We start from the raw sequence: 21728 nt of genomic DNA, 5'->3' as shown, positions 1-21728 counted from the left end.
GCTCTGCAATCCACCTGGCTCCATCCCTCCATCTCTCACCTGGGTGGAAGCAGCTGCTGGTCCCCCAGGGCACAGGATGTGAGGAGGGCGAGGAGGGTGAGGGGAGAACACCGGAGAGCAACCCTCTTCCCAGGCCTGGTCCTCCTGGCAGGAGGGTTTCGGGTGTTTCTGCAAAGGAAGAGATTTCTAGAAACAGCCTTCACAATCACAGAGGCATGCAGTTGGAGAGGAAGTTCCGTGTGCAGGCCACAGGCTCAGCACGTCAAGAGCCATCAGGGCTCAGGGAGGAGCCAGCATTGGGGACACACGTGCCTTCCCTGGGTGCTGAGTGCCTTGTGGAGTCACAACACAGCAGAAACTGAGGAGCCTGGCCTCTCCCGCAGCTGTAGACTGAGAGGAGGGAGGAGAAATGACAGCAGAGACTTGGCCAGGGGCTGGGGCACCGGGGCGGGTGCCAGGCTGAGCTTCAGAAGGGCTGCAAGAACAGGGGCTTGGATAGGGCAGGAGAAGGACGTCAAGCCGGTTCCTGTTCCTGAGAGGACAGAGATTGGGGCTCCGCTACAGGCTCCGAGCAAAGCCAGCTCCTGGCCTCTGTGTGCTCTGAAGTGGCCTTTAGGACTTCCTCTAACAAGTCCTTCCTCGCTTCCCTTGCCTTCCCTAAAACCCACAACCCAGGGAACTCCGAGCCTGACAGACCAGCGCTGCTTCTCAGGGAATGAATGCTTTTCCCCAGCTTGCAAAACATGTGAAATGCCATGCTTCGATGCTTTCAAATATTTCACAAAATGAAACCCCTTTTGTGAAAGAACATAGTGTCCCAAATCCCTGGTCTCTACTTCATAAGGAAGTCAAACACGGAGGAAGACTTCTTTAAAAACCTTTACTGGGGTAAAAATGATGTAACATTAAATGTACCATCTTAACCACGGTAGAAAGTACATTCACATTGTTGTGTGCCAGGTCTGCAGGACTTTTCATCCTGCAGCACCCAGATTCTCCCCATTACACCCCAACTCCCCTCCCCAAACCCCAGCCCGGGTAACCACCGTTCTACTTTCCATTTCTATGATTTTTTTTTTTTTTTTTTTTTTTTTTGAGACAGAGTCTTGCTCTGTTCCCCAGGCTGGAGTGCAATGGTGAGATCTCGGCTCACTACAACCTCCACCTCCCAAGTTCAAGCTATTCTCCTGCCTCAGCCTCCCGAGTAGCTGGGATTAGGCATCCGCCACCACACATGGCTAATATTTGTATTTTTAGTAGAAATGGGGTTTGCCATGTTGGCCAGGCTGGTCTTGAACTCCTAACCTCAAGTGATCCACCTGCCTCGGCCTTCCAAAGTGCTGGGATTACAGGTGTGAGCCACCACGCCTGGCCTGTTTCTATGATTTTTGGCAACGTCAGATACTCATGTGAGTGGAGTCCCACAATGTCTGCCCTTCTGAGACTGAGCAGAATGCCCTCGAGGTTCGTCCAAGTGAGTGCGGAACCGTCTGCACTCTGCACGCCGGGCTGTCTTCACGGAATGCAGAGGCTGGGGCCTCGAGGGACTGGAGCTCACTGCAGTTTTCCAAATGTCTGAGGTGGTGCTGAGCTTTCCAAAGGGACCCCACAGAAGGAGGAGCAGTGGGGGTAGCTGAAGTAGAGGGGCATGCTTCAGATATGAAGTCTCTATAGTAGTCAAAACCACAGGCTTTGGGGTGCTGCTGTCAGCCTATCACATCCCAAGGGATCCACCCTCTCCGTGGACTGGTCTTCATGCGCCAGCCTTGAGGGCTGCTCTACCTTGTTATGAACCTGAAGGAAACCCTGGTTATGCTGGGATGGCCCAAGAAGAGGTTTGGGGACACACAGGACACATCTTGATGGGGAAAACTGACAAAGCCCCTCCTCCCATGTCCCACTCCACCTGCCTCCTCATTAAAAGAGGATCTATTTTGGAAGAACCCCCACCCTTCCTTTGCAGTAGGTCAATGCACATAAAATCAACTCATTAAAATGATAAGACAAAAACCCTAAGCCAGGTACTGCAGTTCATGCCCGCTGCAGTACTAACAGAGGCTCAGCAAGAAACTGTTTCCCTAAAATAGAGAAGAAAAGGCTCACTCATTCTTAAATGAAATATTAAGCATCCAGGGATTGCTCTGAGTAAAACTGAAGCTGCAAATAACTCCTCAAAGATTCAGGAAGTCGATTATTTGCTGAGTTGACCATTTTGCAAAATGATCTTTCAACAAATCAGCTTAATTGATTTCCGTGCAGAAGGAAGGTTGCCGGGTTCTGGTTTGGCACCGATCTGAGGAAGGATGGGGGCTCCCTGCCCTCTAGTGGCTTTGTGGTTAATGACAAGTGCAGCAAAATGCTCCGCAGCGGGCTGAGAGCCCTGACTCAGCAGGCAGGTGAAACAGTGCGGAGAAGGACTGGACTTCCGGAAATCGAATAAGCCAGGAAGACACATGTTACGCAAGCAAGGAGAAATCCACCAGGACCAAGCACCGTATTAGACACAGAGGGCACAAAGATTAGCAAGGCAAATTCCTGACTCAAGGGGCCCTAACTCAGTCTGAGAATGGGGAAAAAGACTACGCTGTGGTCACGAAACGAGGTAATATGCTGTGACAGAGATGCGTCCAGGCTGCCATGCAAGTGAAGAGGAGACGATGTAAACCCCACAAAACGGAAAAACAACCAACTGAGGAAATAAACTTATAAACAAATCAGTAAACCCGACATTTCCTGTGGCAGGTACTGCCATGGAGAAGACTGCAAGGCACAGTGGAGCGAAGGCCGCGCGGGAAAGGTAATGCCTAAGTCTTGAAGAGCTGTAAACATTTGCCTGTCAGATGACGGAGAGGACGCCTGAGGCAGAAGGAGAATGGCAAACGCCACCGCCATCGGGGCCCTAAGACAGCCCGGCAGGTGCGGGGAAAAAGCAGTCAGGCTGGAGAGGGAAGGACCCGGAAGGACCAGTCGGAGGCTGCTGCAGCGCCAAAGCTGGAAATGAGAACTAACACAGAGACAGCAGCAAGCGGAACAGATTTATTACAAATTTAGAAAATAGAAACAATAAGGCCGGGCCTGGTGGCTCATGCCTGTAATCCCAGCACGTTGGGAGGCCAAGGTCGGCGGATCGACTGAGGTCAGGAATTCGAGACCACCCTGACCAACCTGGTTAAACTAAAAATACAAAAAATTAGCTGGGTGTGGTGGCCCGTGCCTGTAATCCCAGCTACTCAGGAGGCTAAGGCATGAGAATTGCTTGAACCTGGGAGGCTGCAGTGAGCCAAGATCCCGACACTGCACTCCAGCCCGGGCGACACGAGTGAGACTGTCTCGGAACAAGAAAAAAGAAAAGAAAAGAGGAGAGAAAAGAAGAGAAACAGTAAAAGAATTTTTTAAAAAGATGAATTCACAGTTGTTAACACGATTGGAGCAGTTGCCACATCAAAGGGAGTGCTATTCACTGCAGACGCATCTTTGTTATTTTGGAAAACATGATTATACGCTGTTTCATTTCAAAGATGGAAAATGTGTGTGTTTCCTACAGCTTTGGCAGATGGTAGTAAAGTGTCTTGTGACTAAATTTGTATGTTTTGACAATGTTTTGATGGAATTAAGTATCTTGTTCAAATGGAGTCCATGTCTGTTATAGTAATTAAGAAATATTATACTTATTTTAAAACTTTTAACTTCTCCTGTAATCCCAGCACTTTGGGAGGTCGAATCAGGTGGATCACTTGAGATCAGGAGTTTGAGACCAGCATGGCCAACATAGTGAAACTCCGTCTCTAATAAAATACAAAAATTAGCCAGGCATGGTAGCATGCACCTGTAATCCCAACTACTCGGGAGACACCTTTTTCTGATTCTCATAAAGGGCAGTGGTCACCCAGGCTGCCTGGATGTGGAGCAGCCTGGCATCACAGTACTTTCTAGTGGCCTTTATGGATAGAGGGTTGAGAGGCTGGTGTTTTACTAGAGATGAGCACATCGGCGTGGGGATACTGGGCTTGAGGCTTCTAGAGACAGAGCAAGCAGGGGCATCCAAAGGTCTTGATTGATTCCTGTTTCCCAAGGATTCTTCATGCCCATCCTCCCACTGAAAACAACTAAAAATAAAGAGGATAAAAACATTTTTAAATCTTGTCGACACCATCCAAGGGCCAATGAGATGATAAAGAATGACTTTCCTCCAGCCTGTACTCTTGCTGGGGCGCAGGCACCCTGTGCCCAGCTGCAGCCCTCAACCCCACTCTGTACCTACATTCAACACAGCTCCCCTGAGCTTTGCTTACAGGTTTCCTTTTTCTTTTCTTGTTTGTTTTTGGTTTGGTGGGGGTGGGGGGTGCCGCTATTGCTGCTGCTGCTGGTGGTGGTTTATTGCCAAGTGAGACAAAGTGCCCTCTTTTTATTGCAACGGTGACTTTTCTTCACCTTCTTAGCTGGCAGCAAAGGCCTAAAAGAGTCAAGTTGCTTCTAGAAGATTCTAGAGAGATATAGGCAGGCACAAGAGGCCCACAGACAATAATCAGGAGTGGAAATAGAAAGTTCTTAAACTCTAAGTGATTGATAGTGGTAGCAAACAGCTTTGTGAAGGTAAAAACTATGAGTCAATGGTAGTTAAAAGCTGGTGAGAGACCTGATTTTGAAATGAAAAAATCCACCAAAAGAGAAGGATCACCCAAACAGAGAGGGAGGGGCAATTCCTGTAAAATTCCACGGCAGCTTCATAAGCTCCCAGGGTTTTCCCAGCACCTCACTACTGGTTCTTCTTCCTGGGATTTTCCCAAATTCTCCATATTTTTTCACCTATAAAAAGTGAGGGCCGGGTGCGGTGGCTCACCCCTGTAATCCCAGCACTTTGGAAAGCCAAGGCAAGTAGATCACTTGATGTCAGTAGTTCAAAACCAGCCTGGTCAACATGGTGAAACCCCGTCTCTACTAAAAGTACAAAATTAGCCGGGCGGGATGGAGCACTCCTGTAGTCCCAGGTACTCGGGTAGCTGAGGCAGGAGAATCACTTGAACCCAGGAGATGGAGGTTGCAGTGAGCCAAGATCATACCACTGTACTCCAGCCTGGGCAACAGAGTGAGACTCTGTCTCAAAAAAAAAAAAATTAAGTGAGGACAGCTGGATGTGTCGGCTCTCACCTGTAATCCCAACACTTTTGGAGGCCAAGAAGGGAAGATCCTCTGAGGCCAGGATTTCAAGACCAGACTGGGAAACAAAAAGACACTCCATCTTTACCAAAAAAATTTTTTTAATTAGCTGAGCTTGGTGGTGTGCACCTGTGGTCCCAGCTACCTGGGAGGCTGAGGTGGGAGGATCACTTGAACCCAGGAGGTACAGGCTGTAGTGAGCTATGATTGCACCACTGTACTCCAGCCTGGGTAAAAGAGCAAGACTTTGTCTCAAAAAATATATACAAAAATACAAAATAAAATAAAATATTTAAAAAGTGAGTTTCTGGAATGATTTGAGCTCCACTCCAAATTGTTCCTCTGTAATATTTGATCGAGATGCGTTTCCACAGCGTTGTACCAAACAAAAGCTTTCTGAAGGTGGGGGCTATGTCTGTCTTGCTTATGACTCTATTCCAGCACCAAAACGGGGCCTGGCACACCAGAGGTGGAAGAATGAGCGAGTGAGGAACGAGAAAAACCACCACTCCTTTATTCCAGGGAATGGATGGAACAGGTGTGACCACAGCCCTCACCCCCACCCCTCCCCACCCACTCAGGTCCGGAGGGAAGCCTCAATCCTCATGGCTTAAGCCCCTCTTCCGATGTGGACACCCACCCAGTCCTGAGCCAACTCCTAACACTGGGGACACAGCGAGCAGAGGCAAAGTCCCCCAGTCTCTAACTTTGCCATCCCCTGGGCCTGGCACTAGACCAGCCTGCAGGAGCTCCAGACCCAGGCTGGCCCCACCCCGGAGCTGCATTCAGACACCCCGGGGACACAAACCCTCCCCCAGAGCCACAGCTTCCTGGTCACATGCCCACAGTTCCAACCATATGGCCTTCCCGCAGCCCTGCCCTGTGCCAGGGCCCCTGACACCTTGCCATGGCCGCTGGGCTCTCTGGGGACTCATTCTGCAGGCAGAGAAATGGACACCTGGCTTTCCACTTCAGCCTCTGGAGCTTACTGTTTCTCCTCATAGGCCTTCTGGTCAGCCTGGTTCCCTGGTCCTATAGCAGCAAATGACACAAGGCCTGTGAGGCTGCAGCTGACTGTGGCGGAGATTGTCACACAGGGGCTTCCAGGAACATTCCAGGTGGAGGTCAGAGACCCCGGCCAGCATGTCCTAACTGCAGGGAGTGGCACCTGTGTTCAGAAGGACTTGGTGACCAGGTAAAGTTCTCATTCAGCGTGTAGCCCTGGCCTCCTGCAGATCCTCAGGCATCTGGCCCCTAAACCAATAGAATGGAGGTTTCAGCCAGAACTTGGGACAGAGGAAACTGTCACCCATAGTCCCCATTCATGCAGGGTAATTAATCGGCTGGCAGCAGCCGACAGAGACATTCAAGAGAGTTCCATAACCTCGAAAGGAGCATCAGGGTCAGGAAGTCTGGGGAGCAGCAGAGCCTGAGATAAGGCAGCGTCCTACCTGCATCTGAATCCCAGCCCTGTCAATCACGCCCTGTGTGAACTTGCACAAGCTCCTGAGCTGTGCTGCCTCCCAGTTTTGTCATCTGTGTGATGGGGATACAATTGTTAGCTCATTGCATTGGAGGGGGACCGGAGGACCCAATGTCTGTCAAGCACTAAAGCACTGCCCAGGGTCCCCCATGTCATGGTGGGTGCCACAGCGTCTGTCTCCGGGTAGGGGACTGCCAGAAGCAGGACTGGGGAATGATAGCCGGCACAGCCGGCTATGAGCAGGGACACTGAAGGGCAGAGTCAAGGCTGACTCCACACATGGGGCTGTGCCCCGTGCGGTGAGTGGGGATCTGGAGGAAGAGGCCTAAGAGAGAAGAGGCCACCTGAACCATGAGACCATGAGACCCCAAAGGGCGCCCCTTGCCTCTGGCCAGGGAAACAGAGCCCTTGGCTCCAGGCTTGGGGACAAAGGCCTATTCCTTGGCTCACTCTCCCAGGCTCCTTCTCCTCTGAGAGCCTAACCAGGGTCCCTCTGGAGTCTCAGGTTCCTGCCGCAACAGCCCAGATAGATTCTGCTCTGCCTCTGAATTCCATAGTCACTCCACACAAACCACAAAGGAAATTCCAGCCCTTTCTCAGCTGAGGCCCCTTCAGGAGCTCTGCTTTCTCCATGACAGCCCTCACATTCACTGGGCACAGGTGGTGATGTTATTGTTGTTATCATTGTGGCCCCCTGGTGTTTTCTCTTGAACATAATTTCTACAGGGACCAGAGAAGGGCAGAAGTCATGAGACGCTGAGGGTGGCCCTGAGGTTGCTACTAGCACAGATGCCAAGGACCTAGGAAAAGCCCGGGGCTGGGACCAGCCAGGTCTAGATGGAGCCTGGGCCATTCTCCAGGGGAATATTGTCCCATCCTCTGGTTGTGCCCACTTGCCCCTGGAAGCAGGGGCATCCTCTTCTCTCTCTTCCATCCCGTCTCCTGTGGACATTCCCCCACATATTCTAGCACAGGCTACATGTTACACTCAACCCCTGTCAACAGGAACCTTCAGGTTCCTGCCAACACCCACAGATGAACTGGTGGCAACAAGAGCAAGAGTCGGGGCTCACTGCCATAGGGATCAAGAGATCAGGAGGCTCAAGACCAGAAAGTGTTCTCCAGCGGGAGCTTCCATCACTCCTGAGAAAAGGACATGGGCTAAACACAAATTCCAGGGCAGAGACTGATCACCCAGCCGCCCTGTGTCTCCTTCAGCACCCGTGATGATGCCACACTTCAGAAAGCAAAGGGCCCTCAGCCCCTGGCTCTCCCCAACTGCTCTCACCTCTTCGCCCCCTCCCTGGAAATGCACCCCGCAACCCAGGGCGGAGGTACAGGCTGATCAGGGAGGGTCCCTGGAACTGCTGCCAAAAATACCGTCCTTACCCATCTAGGAGAACTCCTCCCAGCTTCCCTGTGCTCTCTGCTCTGAGAAAATATCGGAGCTGAAGCGGATGAAGCTGTGGCCGCAGCCAAAACAGTGATCGTGTCAGAGGCGGTTGCGGACCCTGGAAAGGAAATGAGTCCAGGAGACACAGAACCAAACAGGAACCTGGGCGCAGGGCATAAGGCGAGTCCCCATGTCATGGCACAGGGTGAGTCCCCACGTCAGGAGCCAGTGCTATTGGCTCCCAGCAGGAAAGATGGGAGGCTACACAGCACCCCTCATGTGGGGACACCCAGCCATGCCCCCAAACTTTTAAACCCTTTCACATAGCCTGTGCCTGGGGGTGCTCTCCACAACGTCAAACTGGAAATGGGTCACAGCACGTGCAAAGGGGCAGAGAGACTGAGCAGCCTCCCCACTCATCTACCAGGAGTGCAAACTGCCTGCTTTTCCAAAGGACAGGGTCTCCCCTGAAGCCCTCCGTGCTCTCAGCTTCTCCCCAATCTCCATTTCTGACCAGTGGAACCTTCCCCTTCTTACACTGCCAACTGCTAAGATGTGACCCGTTAACCAAAATGGCTTCCATTTTTTTCTGCTGCTTCTTCACCTGCAGGTGAGAAGTAGGAAAGGGTTAGAAAAATCAAGCCGCAATCCAGGCATCGCTCGTGGCCACGTTCCTCCCTCCTTCCTGGGGTTCATCACAATAGATAGCTCCCTGTGCCACGGAGCGCTGTGTTGAGGTTTCCACCCGCACACACAGCACTGTCACCCTGGTGGCCCTGCCCTCCCATGTAGGCACTAGCAGGCTCCTGCTCTTTGACGGAAGGGAGAGGTAGAATCAGAAGAAGAAAAGGCCTGAGAGGCAACTTGACCTTGTTTCCAACAGCATCAGCCTCAGAGAGATGACGGGAGCAGGGGATCTGAGAAGACACATGGCCAGGAAGATGAAGGTAGGGGGTACGCTCAGGCCCCAGGTTTTCCCTTTGCTGCTACCCACATACCTGATGGAAGGAGAAAGGCAAGTGAGAGGCGGGCCAGGAAGCCCTGAGAGAAGGGGCCACATCCCACTTCCCAGCAGCACAGCAAGGGTGCTGGGGAGACCCCTGGGAGAAATGGCTCCCCAGGGCTCCTGGGCAGGCAGCACAGGGGCCTCAGAGCAGATACCCATACCCTGAGCTCCCTATGGAAGCTGAAAAGAAAGGCAGATCCAATAGGCCAATGGGCTGGGACCAAGGACTGGTTGAGAGGCGCTCCTGAAGACCTGCAAGGGGTAAAGGGAAGGGGAAGAGGAAGGGGAAGAGGAAGGAGAAGGAGAAGGGGAAGGGAAGGGAACAACAAATATCTCTTATGAATATAGATGTGTGGATGCAAAAGTCCTCAACAAAATGCTAGCATACCAAATCCATAAATATAGAAAAAGAATTATACACCATGAAAAAGTGGGAATTATCACAGGAATGCAAGGTTGGTTTAACATCTGAAAATGAATTAATGTAATACACCATATCAAAAGACTTTTAAGAATACACGCACACACACATACACACACATAATAATCTCAACAGATACAGAACAAATATTTGACAAAATCTAATGTATTTTTGTAATTAAACATTTCATAAACCAGGAATGGAAGGAGACTTCCTCAATTCGATACAAGGAATCTACTACCAAAAAAACACACAGATAAAATTATACTTAATAGTCAAAGATTGGATGCTTTCCCTCAAGATTAGACACAAGCCAAGGATGGCTGTTCTTGCCACATCTATTCAGCATTAAGTTGACATTCTAGCCAGGGCAATTAAGCACAAAAAAAAAAAAAAAAAAAAAAAAAAAGAATTAAAAGACATCCATATTTGAAAGGAAGAAATAAAACTATCTCTATTCACAGATTACATAGAAATTTTCTACACAGAAAATCCTAAGGAATCTACTAAATAAAACTATTAGAATGAATAAATAATTTCATCAAGCTTACAGGGTACAAGGTCAATATACAAAACCAATTATATTTCAAAACAATGCACAATCTGAAAATAAAGTTGAAACAATTCCATTTATAATGGCACCAGAAAGAATAAGAGAAATAAATTTAATAAAAGTTTAAAATTTATACTTTAAAGACTAAAAAACATAGTTGAAAGAATTAAAAGTCTAAATAAATGAAAAATACACCATATTCATGGATCTAAAAACGTAATATTGTTAATATGGCAATACTCCCAAAATTGATCTATACATTCAAGAAAGCCCTATTAGAATCCCAGGTGGCTTATTTGTAGAAGTTGACAAGCTAATTCTAAAATGCATATAAAAATTCAAAGGACCGGCTGGGCGCGGTGGCTCAAGCCTGTAATCCCAGCACTTTGGGAGGCCGAGACAGGCGGATCACAAGGTCAGGAGATCAAGACCATCCTGGCTAACACGGTGAAACCCTGTCTCTACTAAAAATACAAAAAACTAGCCGGGCAAGGTGGCGGGCGCCTGTAGTCCCAGCTACTCAGGAGGCTGAGGCAGGAGAATGGCGTGAACCTGGGAGGCGGAGCTTGCAGTGAGCTGAGATCCGGCCACTGCACTCCAGCCTGGGTGACAGAGCGAAACTCTGTCTCAAAAAAAAAAAAAAAAAAAAAAAAAATTCAAGGGACCTAGACTAGCCAAAATACTCTCATAAAAGAACAAACTGGAGGATTCATACTTCCTGATTGCCAAACTTACTACAAAGCAGCAGTAATCTACATAGTGTGATACTGGGATAAGGATAAACACATAAATCAATAAAATAGAGCTCAGAGTCCAGAAATAAAGCCTCACATATATGGTTAATTAATTTTCAACAACAGTGCCAAAACCATTCAATGGGGGAAAACATAGTCTTTTCAACAAATCATACTGAGATAACAGGATAGCCACATATAAAAATAATGACATTGAACTCTAACTTCACACCATATACAAAAATTATGATGGATCAAAGACCTAAACATAAGAGTTAAAACTACACAACTTTTAGAAAACATAGGGCAAATCTTCATGGTTGGATTTGACAATAGATTCTTAGATATGACATCAAAAGCATGAGCAACAAAAGAAAAAATAGATAAATTGGGCTTTATCAAAATCAAAACTTTTGTACTTCAAATGACATTATTTAAAAACTGAAAATACAACCCATGGAATGGGAGAAACATTTGAAAATCACATATCTCATAAGGGACATGTGTCTAACTAGGCTATACAAAGAAATGTTATGACTCAATAATAAAAAGGCAAATTACCCAATTTTTTTATTATTATACTTTAAGTTCTAGGGTACATGTGCACAACATGCAGGTTTGTTACATATGTATACAAGTGCCATGTTGGTGTGCTGCACCCATTAACTCGTCATTTACATTAGGTATATCTCCTAATGCTATCCCTCCCCCCTCCCCCCACCCCACGACAGACCCTGGTGTGTGATGTTACCCTTCCTGTGTCCAAGTGTTCTCACTGTTCAATTCCCACTGATGAATGAGAACATGTGGTGTTTGGTTTTCTATCCTTGCGATAGTTTGCTGAGAATGATGATTTACAGTTTCATCCATGTCCCTACAAAGGACATGAACTCATCCTTTTTTATGGCTGCATAGTATTCTATGGTGTATATGTGCCACTTTTTCTTAATCCAGTCTATCATTGATGGACATTTGGATTGGTTCCAAGTCTTTGCTATTGTGAATAGTGCCGCAGTAAACATATGTGTGCATGTGTCTTTATAGCAGCATGATTTATAATCCTTTGGGTATATACCCAGTAATGGAATTGTTGGGTCAAATGGTATTTCTTATTCTAGATCCTTGAGGAATCGCCATACTGTCTTCCACAGTGGTTGAACTAGTTTACAGTCTCACCAACAATGTAAAAGTGTTCCTATTTCTCCACATCCTCTCCAGCACCTGTTGTTTCCTGACTTTTTAATGATCACCATTCTAACTGGTGTGAGATGGTATCTCATTGTGGTTTTGATTTGCATTTCTCTGATGGCCAGTGATGATGAGCATTTTTTCATGTGTCTGTTGGCTGCATAAATGTCTTCTTTTGAGAAGTGTCTGTTCATATCCTTTGCCCACTTTTGGATGGGGTTGTTTTTTTCTTGTAAGTTTGTTTGAGTTCTTTGTAGATTCTGGATATTAGCCCTTTGTTAGATGAGTAGATTGCAAAAATTTTCTCCCATTCTGTAGGTTGCCTGTTCACTCTGATGATAGTTTCTTTTGCTGTGCAGAAGCTCATTAGTTTAATTAGATCCCATTTGTCAATTTTGGCTTTTGTTGCCATTGCTTTTGGTGTTTTAGACATGAAGTCCTTGCCCATGCCTATGTCCTGAGTGGTATTGCCTAGGTTTTCTTCTAGGCTTTTTATGGTTTTAGGTCTCACGTTTAAGTCTTTAATCCATCTTGAATTAATTTTAGTATAAGGTGTAAGGAAGGGATCCAGTTTCAGCTTTCTACATATGGCTAGCCAGTTTTCCCAGTACTATTTATTAAGTAGAGAATCCTTTCCCCATTTCTTGTTTATGTCAGGTTTGTCAAAGATCAGATGGTTGTAGATGTGTGGTATTATTTCTGAGGGCTCTGTTCTGTTCCGTTGGTCTATATCTCTGTTTTAGTACCAGTACCATGCTGTTTTGGTTACTGTAGCTTTGTAGTATAGTTTGAAGTCATGTAGTATGATGCTTCCAGCTTTGTTCTTTTGGCTTAGTATTGTCTTGGCAATGTGGGCTCTTTTTTCGTTCCATATGAATTTTAAAGTAGTTTTTTCCAATTCTGTGAAGAAAGTCATTGGTAGCTTGATGGGGATGGCACTGAATCTATAAATTAGCTTGGGAAAATGATATGGATAGTCATTTCTCCAAAGAAGTCACACAAATAGCCAAAAAGCACATGAAAAGATGTGTAACATCATTAGTCATAAAGGAAATGCAAATCAAAACCAAAAGAGAACACGACTTCATACCCACAAGCATGGCTATAATCAAAAAGTCAGATAACAAGAGAGTGAGGATGGGGAGAATGTGGAAGAGGTGAGAATGTGGAGAAATTGGAACCTTCATACATCGCTGGTGGGAATGTAAAATTGTGTAGTCACTTTGGAAAACAGTCTAGCAGTTCCTCACGTGGTGAAACATAATCAAATGATCCAGCAATGACATTCCTAGATATTTACCCAAAAGAAAGGAAAACATGTCTACTCAAAAACTAGTACTTGCATGTTTGTAGCAGCATTATTTATAGTAAGCAAAAAGTGGAAACAACTCAACATCAACTGATAAATGGATAAACAAAATGCAGTATTTCCATACAAGAGGATATTATTCAGCCCTAAAAAGGGATGAAGTACTGATACATGATCCAACATGGATGAACCTTGAAAACATTAGGCCACCTATTATATGATTCCAGTTACATCAAATAGAGACAGAAAGTAGATGAGTGGTTACTTAGAGCTGGGAGGAGATGGGATGAAGAGTGATCCTTAAAGTATGGGGTTTCTATATAAGGCGATAGAAATGTCATTAGGCAGACTGTGGCGCTGGGTTGCACATATCTGTAAATATACTAAAAACCATTGACTTGTACACTTTAAATGGTTGAATTTTGTGGCATGTGAATCATATCTCAAAATTGTCATAAAACAAATGAGACTTTCCTATGGCCATTTTCCTTACTGCTCTGTGATTCCTGCCACAGGTGACCCTTCTTTCTACCCTCCACATCACTCTTTTTGAAGGTGCCACAGATTCCAGCCCCAGGGTCAGCCTAGACAAAATAAGGAGGATTGACTGTGGTCTCGAGCTGGATTGGGGTATTCCTGGGTTCCTAATACAATATCATCTTTTTAAAACAAGATATTACAGGGTGTGAACAAGCATAGAAAATAACCCATGTACTCAACACCCAGTTCATTAAGTCTAAACAGTTTGTCATTTTTGCCTCAGATTTTTTAAGTGAAAATATTTCAGATACAACTGTAGCCCCTTATATACCCTTCCAGTGACGAACCTACAGGCTGCTTCCAATTTTTGCTACTACAAATAAGGTTGCAATTAACACAACTACATGTGAGAGTTCTCCTGGAGTCTATGCTGTAAAGTTAAATTTCTTTGTCTTAGGGAATGCACATTTTAAAATTCACTGGATATCATCACATTGTTCTCCTGTTTATAAAAACTTACATTTCTGTTTGACAGTGGTTGATAATTATCATTTCTCTACGTCCTCACCAATAGTTGGTATTATCAGACTTTTATTGCCAGACTGGTGGGTGTGAGATGGTATCAGGTTGTTTGATTAGCTGTGAGGCTGAGCATCCTTTAAATGTTTATTGGCCAGTCATGTTCTTCTTCTGTGTCTTGCCTATTTATATCCTTTGCCCAATTTTTTATTGGGTTGTCTGCACATTCCCTATTAAGTTATAGGCATTTGATATGCTGTATGTTTTTTATATCCTATATTTTATATTCCACATTTTTACATGTTCTTATTTTTTATTTTTGAGACAACATCTCATTCTGTTGCCCAGGCTGGGGTGCAGTAGTGCAATCTCGGATCATTGCAGCCTCAGTCTCTCGGGCTCAGGTGATCCTCTCAACTCAATCTCCCAGGTAGCTGTGATTACAGGCTTGCACCATCATGCCCAGCTAATTTTTGTATTTTTTTGTAAGATGGGCTTTTCCCATGTTGCCCAGGATGATCTCAAACTCCTGAGCTCAAGCAATCCTCCCACCTCGGTCTCCCAGAGTGCTGGGATTATAGGTGTGAGCCACCACTCCCATTTTTCTATGTTCTATATACAGATAACCCCTGACTTACACTTAGGATTGTTTGACTTACAATTTTTCAGCTTTACAATAGTAGAAAGTGATATGTATTTAGTAGAAACTGTACTTTGCATTTTGAATTTTTATCTTTCTCCAGGCTAGCAATACGTGGCACAATACTTTCTCATAATGCCCCACAGTATTCAATAAATTCCATGAGATTTTTCAATACTTTATTATAAAATGGGCTTTGTGTTAGATGACTATTGCTCAACTATAGTCTCAGGTGGGTGGCTGTTCTGAGCATGTTTAAGGTAGGCTAGGCTAAGCTATGATGTTCCATAGGTTAGATATACTAAATGCCTTTTCAATTTATATTTTCAACTTACAATGAGTTTATCAGGACATAATCCCTTCGTAAATCAAGGAGCATCTGTACTAATAATTTACTCTTTTATGTATTGCAGGTCTTTCCAAAGCCACTCTTTCCAAAGTCTCTGGCTTGTATTTTATGTAGTTTATAATGTCTTCTGTTATACAGAACTTTGATCTGGTCAAAATTATCAATATTTTCTCTTATGATTTGTGCTTTTTGTGTGTACCTTAAAAACTGAAAATCTTCTTCATATTTCTTCTGTAAGCTTCATTTTTTTTCACAGTGGAATATTTTTGTGAATAGAGATAAAAATGTAATTTTCTGGCTGGACCCAGTGGCTCACACATGTAATCCAAGCACTTTGGAAGGCCAAGGTAAGTGAATCACTTGAGGTAGAAATTCGGGATCAGCCTGGCCAACAGGGTGAAACCCCATCTCTATACAAAAAATTAGTGGGGCATGGTGGGGCGCACCTACCAGTTACTCGAGAGGCTGAGCCAGGAGAATCACTTGAACCTGGGAGGTGGAGGTTGCAGTGAGCCGAGACCACACCACTGCACTCCAGCCTGAGCGACAGAGTGTTCTTATTTTTTGTAATTTATAATTATAAAACTTATAATTTAAAAAACTATATATGTAATTTTATTTTTTCATATAAATAATTAATCGTTCTATCATTGTTTATTGAATATTTCATCCTTTACTCTCTACTAATCTGTAATGCCAGACAGACCATCTTTATACATCAAATTATAATCCAGCATTCTTTCTAATAAAGCAATATAAGTGGTATTATAAATCAATGAGAAAAAGATGACATCCTAGTCAAAAAAAATGCTCAAAGCACATAAAAAAAAATTCACAAAACAAGATATGCAAATGGTAATAACTATATGAATAAATAGTCTTATTTAATTAGTAAAGAACAGTAATTTCAAACCACAAGATACAAACGTTCATTTGCCAGTCAGAGGTTCTACCCGGCATCACTGCCAGTGGAAGAGTAACTGATAAGGTTTGGGGAGGGTATTTTGGCAATTTAGCATCCTTTAAATGTACATATGCTTTCCATTTTTAGGAATTCTACTGCCAGGATTTTATACCCACACTTGTAGAAATTATATGTCCACTTCTAATAATTTATGGTAAGGAAATAATTAACAGTATATACAAATATATGCCATAAGCATGTGATTTTAATTATAAAACCCCAAACAACCTAAATTTTCAATTAAGGGATTGGTTATAATGTTACATGGTATATAATTAAAACACATAAAAAGTTTTTAGATGATGATTTTCAACTGGTGATTTTTGTAGCAGAGCCCTGTTTTGCAAATAAGCACGCATGTGAAACCCCAATGTGTGAAAGAGATGGATGTGAGGATGCTCCCGGTGAAGGAGTCAGGTGACCCCACCACCCGCCTCCTTCAACATCTTTAGGAGGGTGCTAAAAGGAAGACTGTAAAACGCGCCACGGAACTCTGAGGACAGCACTAACACCAAGTGCATTTACCATGTATTGTTAAATGAAACAATTGGCTTTTAAAAAAAAAAAAAAGAATTGATTCATTTTTTAAATGTACATAGGAGGAGAGACTAAATGATTATATTCCAACAGTCTAGACACCAGTGTATTCACAGAAGGGTATGGAATTTTGGGGATTCCACCCTTCTTTTTTGCTTCAATGTATAAATTGCAATGCTTTTGTAATAAAGTGAAAAGCAATGGCAAATGAGACAAAACAAAGAGGCATTAATTCAGACTAGAGTACAGAGAAGAAGGAAAAGGGAATATATAGCTAGTGCCAAAATAGTGACATACAGCAAACAACCACAAAAATCGACATGGCACAGATACAGCAATAAACACATTTCTCAGTCATCTGTGGGTCCACTGGCTTCATCTTGTTCATCTTTAGGTCAGCTGGAGTGGCTTTGTCCCATGTGTCTTCATTTCAGGTACCAAGTAGAAGGAACCGAAGCCACTCAGGGAAAGCTCCCAGGCGAGGGCAGAAGCCCAGGAGGCCAGCAGAAGCCTGCAGAGTCTTACAAGAGGTGGGCTGAAACTGGGAACCCTCTCACTTTGCCCCATTCCAGTGGCCAAAGCAAGTCACAAGACCAAACCCAAATTCAATGGGCGGGGAAATACAGTCCACCCAAGATGAACAATGGCATGGGTATGAATGGAGGACAGGAAAGAATAGGAGTCAATCCTTCAATCCCTCACAGTATGGAGGGCAGGGCCTGGTGACAAGCAGCAAGGGGTACCCAGGAAGGCAGGGCCTGGTTGTCCCCACCAGTACCCCAGATACCCACCTCAGCCCAAAGAACAGCTCAGTGCCACGCTTTCTAGGCCATGAAAGGAGAGGGGCCCTTTCCCAGAGCAGACGGCAGAATAGAGACTGGGAGGAAGTTCCAGGAGGAACATGGGAAACCTCACAAGCCTCGTGCAGTTTGGTTTCTGATAACCACTTCTCTTTCTTGGTTTCATGTTCCCCTTCCTTCCTGAAGTTACTAGAAAGTCTGAATGTTTCCTTACCTTTAATTTTTTCTTTAATTTTTCTTTACCTTTTTTTTAAGTTGCCATCTAAACTACCCTTGAAATGCTCTATTCTGTGCCAGTTGTCCATTTCAAGATGGAGTCACTTGTGTCAAACCCAAGCAAAGTAGAGTCAGGAGCCTAAGAAGGGAGGGTTCTCACGCACCTGCACCTACAATAAGAACGATTACAGCCAAACACAGTGGCTCACACCTATGGTCCCAGCTACTTGCGAGGCTGTGGCAGGAGGATCACTTGAGCCCAGGAGTTGAGCCCAGGCTGCAGTAAACTATGATCACGTCGCTGCACTCCAGCTTGGGCGACAAGGCAAGACCCTATTTCTAAAAAAAAAAAGAAAAAAAAAAGAACTATTACAAAGACTCTCTGAAGGCTGTGATGTACATATGCCTGTAATAAGGACTTTTTCCAAGGGTTTTCCAAACTGCAACCTGCCACAGGAGTCATTGGACGGCCAGCCTGGTGTTGGAGCACTCTCGCCTCACATGCCGTCTCCACTAAGAAAGTGACCTCAACTTCTGTGCCTCAGTAACCAATGTTCTCTTTGTTCAAAAACAACTCAACAACTCCTGTGCACTCCTCCTTTTGCCTTTACTTTTTTGAGACCGAGTTTCACTCTTGTTGACCAGGCTAGAATGCAATGGTGTGATCTGGGCTCACTGCAACCTCCGCCTCCCAAGTTCAAGCGACTCTCCTGCCTCAGCCTCCCAAGTAACCGGGATTACAGGCATGCGCCATCATGCCCGGCTAATTTTTTGTATTTTCAGTAGACCTGGGGTCTCACCATGTTTGTCAGGCTGGTCTCGAACTCCCAACCTCAAGTGATCCACCCAGCTCGGCCTCACAAAGTGCTGGGATTACAGGCCTGAGTCACCACGCCCAGTCTTCCTTGTGCCCTTAAAAGCTTCCCCTTGCCTCAGCCTCCTGGATGCACCCATGGCTGCCATGGCACGGGCACTCCGCATCACAATCACGCTGCTCATTTCCAAATAAACTCATCATCTTTGGAGAATCGCTTCCGTTCATTATTTAGGTTGACAATTCTTCAAACAAACAAAAAGTCTATGACTTCAGTGACAAAGAGGGAAGCTAGGGGGTCAGGAGGAAGGTGTGTTAGGAAGAGTGTGTCTGACTGTGGTTAGTTGGGGTGGGACCCTTCAGCCTCGTGAGTAGGAGCAGCAGGCCTGGGGGCAGGGGAGTCTCCCTCCTAGGTCCTATTGCCTAGGCCCACATTATATCTACCTGAGGCATATGCACAAAGAAAAAGTCCTTAACATCTTATTTTTCTCCAGAACAACCTACAGTCCTAGGGACAGACACATCATCCTCCTAAGCTCTATCCCACCCTGGAAAATTGTAACAAAAAGGTGGCTGTCTCCTTGGGGTACTGCCTGCAGCCTTAGCTAGGGGCCGTCATAGTTATCTCAGTTACTCATCCAATCTGTGATCAGCCCTAAGTTCTGGCTCATTCTAGCTTTCTCCTTCGACTTCCTCATCTCTCACACGGAAGTGACTACCCCGACCTACCAGGCTGGTGTGGGAACTGAACAATGTGGCAGAGAGCTGAGCTCAGCATCCTACTGCTCCACGAGGGCCACTGAAAGGCCACTCATCTTTGGCCTGCAATGAGAGAGATTTAAAGTGGAAGCAGATCTAAGCTCACAGAGTCAGGAAGAAGGTAGAATGCTGAATACACTTCTTCCTCCAATCCCAAATGCTAGAGCTGTGTTCCTATTGAAGTTTTGTAATGGACTTTTTAGAATCAGAAAAATGATTAAGAAACATGAGCTGAGATATGCAGGTGCCTTGAGCAAATATGATTTTGTATAGCAGACTCTTCCTGGTCTCTCATTTCCTGAGATCCCCAAAGTGAGAGATAAGAAAGCTGTGGCCACAGCGGAGACTTGAAACGGTAACCAGAGACCAACTCCTCCACAGGCAGGTGTCTGCACAGAAGACTCACAGGGGCAACTGATGAAGATCTGTCTACAGCCTGGTCCACAATAAACATCAGGGGTTGGATGGGGCTGAGGCACCCAACAGGGTGGCTGGAACCTCTCCCTGTAACTATCCAGAAACTTGTGGCCCAGGGTCGAGCGCAAATAAGTGGGCACAGAAAGATGTTTCACAACACGAGCTACACACAGGCAGCCACCTGGCCATCTTCCAGCCACCCGAGGTTTGCAGATGCCCTTGATGCCACCCCCCATCCCTCCCAAGCACTCTCCTATACATGCACACACACGCTTAACAAGAGCACCTATGACTCTCCACCAACCACAGCACCAGGGACACAACGCCCCTGGGAGATGCTGCAACCAAGGCCAGATGGAAAGAACACCCCTGTGTTCTTGCTCCATGGTTGGCATCTGAGATGCACATGCCAGGGTTCCCCAGCAGGATCAAGCTCCAGTGGCCCAAAGTGGAAATGAGTTTCCAGTCATCCTCTAGTGGCCTCCTCTCTTTCTCACTTTCCCACTCCCCCGCCAGGATTTCTCAGGATCCACTCTCAAATAAACTACTTGCCCTTGAATCCTTAATTCAGGGGGAATCAAAACAAGGACAACCAATCAGAGGCAAATATTAACCATAATGATGTCTACTACCCAGATAGGATTGAAATCAACTCAGAAGAGCAGGAAAGTATGAAATCTTCTCCCTTTCCCTTCTCTGCTGAGTAATTGACTCTCATGTCCTAGAGCCTTCTCTACCCCTCTATGAGCGCGTGTATTCAAATATGAATGTCCAAGTTCAAACCCAACTCCCCACAACCCAACACTCCCAAGTCACCTAGGGAAATTTGCTTCACCTCTTCAAGTCTCCATTTCTCCAATGTTAAGACAGGAGAGTCTCAGTTCACAGCAACCAACCCACTCGTACTAGGCCACCACCCACATCACATCTTATTGGGAGATTTCTCCCATTGAGTTCAAGTTCATAGCTGGAGAATATGGAAACTGTACACTCACCATGGAAGATATCACCAAGAAGTCTTTCTCTTTCCTGCCTTCTGCTGCCGTCACCTGCCCCTCCCACCAGACTATGTTTCCCTGTGACACCCTGTAGTTTGGCCACAGCCAAGCAGATCTGAAGACCATTGCCTCCAGGAGTTGACATGAAGATTCTAAATTCTCCAGGTGGGAGCAGGAGGGGGATTTACTTATGCTTTTTAAATGTTCTAGGACTTGTGTGTCCTGTTGAACTTCAAGATCTTTGGAAAAGGGAGTCACAAGAAAGACAAAATTCTCATAGTTCCAGCTTCACAGGCACAGAAGGGCCTCAGCACCACCACGGAGCAAGCCCAGACACAGGGCTGAAGCGGGAGCTGGAGTCTCCCCAGCACCCAGGCAAAGCCCCTCTTCCCCACAGCACAAGGTTCCAACAGCCCCTCCCTCTCACTGCCTCTCCCCCTCCAAGTCTTCCAAGTATGCACTCCAGACTGGTATTGGTATTGAGTGTGGGCCGATGAAGGGAGAGTGGGGTGAAAGAGTTGGTCTGTCTCTTTTTAATAACTGCCAAGAGGACTGTTCTCTCTAGAACGTGAGGTATTTGACTGTCCTCGACTTTGAATAGAATATTCAAAGTGGGAATAGAAGCTTTCCCACTCAAAAGTTAATTACACCTAAGAAAGAAAATCAACAGTATTTTTTTATAAGCAGTATACAAAATAGTTGCCTACTTTTCTTCTTTTCCTGATAGCCCTGTGAAACTGTTTTGGAATGCATGTCATTTAAAAAAATATTCATGACCCGGCACAGTGGCTCACGCCTGTAATTCCAACTCTTTGGGAGGCCAAGGTGGGAAAATTGTTTGAACTCCAGAGTTCCAGACCAGCCTGGGCATAATACCAAGACCCCATCTCAACAAAAAATAAAAAACTAGCTGGGTATAGTGGTGCACACCTGTAGTCCCAGCTACTCAGGAGGCTGAGGTGGGAGGATCACTTGAGCTGAGGAGGTTGAG

General features: G+C 45.6%; 1 protein-coding gene across 1 annotated transcript in view; it reads right to left on the bottom strand.

Annotated features, from left to right (window-relative positions):
• GIMAP8 (GTPase, IMAP family member 8) overlaps window positions 1-636 on the bottom strand; it is a 33177-nt gene extending 32541 nt beyond the window's left edge. The window contains exon 1 of the mRNA XM_001098321.5: window positions 40-636. The gene's annotated coding sequence lies outside the window, so the exon portion shown is untranslated. The remainder of the gene's footprint in view (window positions 1-39) is intronic.
• Between the last annotated feature and the right edge of the window lie 21092 nt (window positions 637-21728).

The sequence above is a fragment of the Macaca mulatta genome, chromosome 3 (assembly GCF_049350105.2).
Source record: "Macaca mulatta isolate MMU2019108-1 chromosome 3, T2T-MMU8v2.0, whole genome shotgun sequence".
In the NCBI taxonomy this organism is placed as follows: Eukaryota; Metazoa; Chordata; class Mammalia; order Primates; family Cercopithecidae; genus Macaca; species Macaca mulatta.
Note: the sequence above shows the minus strand (reverse complement) of the source record. Positions and strands in the feature narration are given on the sequence as shown.